The sequence below is a fragment of the Mandrillus leucophaeus genome, unplaced genomic scaffold, assembly GCF_000951045.1.
Source record: "Mandrillus leucophaeus isolate KB7577 unplaced genomic scaffold, Mleu.le_1.0 Scaffold153, whole genome shotgun sequence".
NCBI lineage: Eukaryota > Metazoa > Chordata > Mammalia > Primates > Cercopithecidae > Mandrillus > Mandrillus leucophaeus.
Genome location: NW_012101510.1, coordinates 1347833 through 1350735, shown reverse-complemented (window position 1 = coordinate 1350735; position 2903 = coordinate 1347833). Strand labels below are relative to the sequence as shown.

Sequence of the window (2903 nt, the reverse complement as noted above, 5' to 3'; positions counted from 1 at the left end):
AAAAAAAAAAAAAAAAAAAAAAAATCAAAGATATGTATAGGGTATTAAACAAATACCAAGGAGAACAGTTAACTTGAATACAAGGTCAAAATCAGCAATAAGTTTTACAATCCAGTGCTGATATTGGATACAAACCTTAAGGACAAATTTCTTTTCGAAGGCTTATTCCAGTTTCGTGAGGCTAGTATGAGGTGTGTGCATTTGCCAGGGACACGTTTTTGTTTTTGTTTTTCTTTTGAGATGGAGTTTCGCTCTGTTGCCCAGGCTGGAGGGCAGTGGCACGATCTTGGCTCACTGCAAGCTCCACCTCTTGGGTTCACACCATTCTTCTGCCTTAGCCTCCCAAGTAGCTGGGACTACAGGCGCCCACCACCACGCCCGACTAATTTTTTTGTAAAGAGAGGGCGTTTCACCATGCTAGCCAGGATGGTCTTGATCTCCTGACCTTGTGATCCGCCCACCTCAGCCTCCCAAAGTGCAGGGATTACAGGCCTGAGCCACTGCGCCCAGCCTCAGGGGCAAATTTATACTTCAGAATTAACCCATGCGGCAAAAGCTACGCATCGGCTCACAGTCCGTTTAGAAGCATTTGTGGTAGACGATGGAGGGGCCCGACTTGTCTTACTCCTGCTTGCTGATACACATCTGCTGGAAGGTAGACAGTGAGGCCAGGATGGAACTGCCGATCCAACCGAGTACTTGCGCTTGGGGCGGGGCACAATGATCTTGATCTTCATGGTGCTGGGTGCCAGGGCGGTGATCTTCTGCATCCTGTCGGGATGCCCTGGTATATGGTGGTGCTGCCAGACAGCACGTGTTGGCATACTGGTCTTTGCAGATGTCCACGTCACACTTCATGATGAGTTCAAGGTGGTCTTGTGGATGCTGCAAGATTCCAGGCTGGAACAGTGCCTCCAGACACTGGAACTACTCGTTGCCAAAGGCGATGACCTGGCCATGGGGCACCTCACAGCTCTTCTCCAGGGAGGAGGAGGATGTGGTGGTGGCCATCTCCTGCTCAAAGGGCAACACAGCTTCTCCTTGTCACGCACGATCTCTTGTTCACCCATGGTGATGAAGCTGTAGCCGAGCTCGGTGAGGATCTTCGTGAAGTAGTCAGGTCCTGGCCAGCCAGGTCCAGACACAGGATGCCATGGGGAAGGGTATAGCCCTTGTAGATGGGCACCATGTGGGTGACCCCATCTCCAGAGTCCAGGACATCAGTGGTGTGCCCAGAGGTGCAGAGGGACAGCATGGCCTGGATGGCCACATACATGGCCCGGGTGTTAAAGGTCTCAAACGTGATCTGAGTCATCTTCTCTCTGTTGGCCTGGGGGTTCAGGGGGGCCTTGGTCAGCAGCACTGGGTGCTCCTCTGAGGCCACATGCAGCTCACTGCAGAAGGTGTGGTGCCAGATCTTCTCCATGTCATCTGTATTAGTCTAGTTTTGTGCTGCTGATAAAGACACACCTGAGACAGGACAATTTACAAAAAGAGGCTTAATGGACTTACAGTTCCAGGTGGTTGGGGAGGCCTCATAGTCATGGTGGGAGGCAAGTCACGTCTTACATGAATGGCAGCAGGCAAACAGAGAGCTTGTGCAGGGAAACTCGCATTTTAAAAACCATCAGATCGGCCAGGCACAGTGGCTCACGCCTGTAATCCCAGCACTTTGTTTGGGAGGCCAAGGTGGGCAGATCATGAGGTCAGGAGATCGAGACCATCCTGGCTAACATGGTAAAACCCCATCTCTACTAAAAATATGAAAAATTAGCCGAGCGTGGTGGCATGTGCCTGTAGTCCCAGCTACTCGGGAGGCTGAGGCAGAAGAATCGCTTGAATCCGGGAGGCAGAGGTTGCAGTGAGCCGAGATCGCACCACTGCACTCCAGCCTGGGCAACAGAGCAAGACTCCGTCTCAAAAAAAACAAAAATCACAAAACAAAAATGAAGTTTTGAGTTTGTAAGTCCTAAGTTTCTGGGTTCCAACCTGAATTAGTACCCACTTTGTGGAAGGTGATGTTATTTGCACCAAAGTCTGAGCAGCTGCAAAGGGGCCAGAGAAAATGACTAGGTAAATCAGGTATCTGTGAATAAGAAAATGTGATGGCTTTTTAAGTAAATTGAATTACTTAACGATAGTGAACAAAGACAAAATCCTATCTGTATCCTTTCCTGACATCAAAGGCTGAAATCAGAGAACTTTAATTGCAAAAACATTTAATAAGTCTGAATCCATAGACTGACTCTATAGTTGACTGTTAAACTTTCTACACTTGGTATTTAATAGGCACCTAGCAGTAGATTAAAACACAAAAGGCATAGCAGATGAATTCTAATTGGTGGAGAGAGGTTAATTTTTAAAAGCTTACAGAAATTGCTATGGTAAGAAATATTAAATTAATACTAATCGCCTTTATTGGACCACTAATAATTCATACCTCGCAACTGACCAGATGCCTTATGTGCAGAGTGGATTGTCTAATTACCTAAAACCTGAATTTAGAAATTGTGCATGGGCTGGGTGCAGTGGCTCACGCCTGTTATCCTAGCACTTTGGGAGGGCAGATTACGAGGTCAGGAGTTCGAGACCAGTCTGACCAACATGGTGAAACCCCCATCTCTACTAAAAATACAAAAATTAGCTGAGCCTGGTGGCATGTGCCTGTAGTCCCAGCTACTTGGGAGGCTGAGGAAGGAGAACTGCTTGAACCCAGGAGGCAGAGGTTGCAGTGACTTGAGATCATGCCACTGCACTCCAGCCTGGCAACAGAGCAAGACTACGTCTCAAGAATATATATATATAAAAAAGAAATTGTGGCCGGGCGCGGTGGCTCACGCCTGTAAACCCAGCACTTTGGGAGCCCGAGGCGGGCGAATCACGAGGTCAGGAGATCCAGACCA

At 48.2% G+C, this 2903-nt stretch overlaps 1 pseudogene; it reads right to left on the bottom strand.

The window, feature by feature from the left end:
* Positions 1 to 579: 579 nt before the first annotated feature.
* LOC105536002 lies at positions 580 to 1435 on the bottom strand (annotated as a pseudogene).
* Positions 1436 to 2903: the final 1468 nt, after the last annotated feature.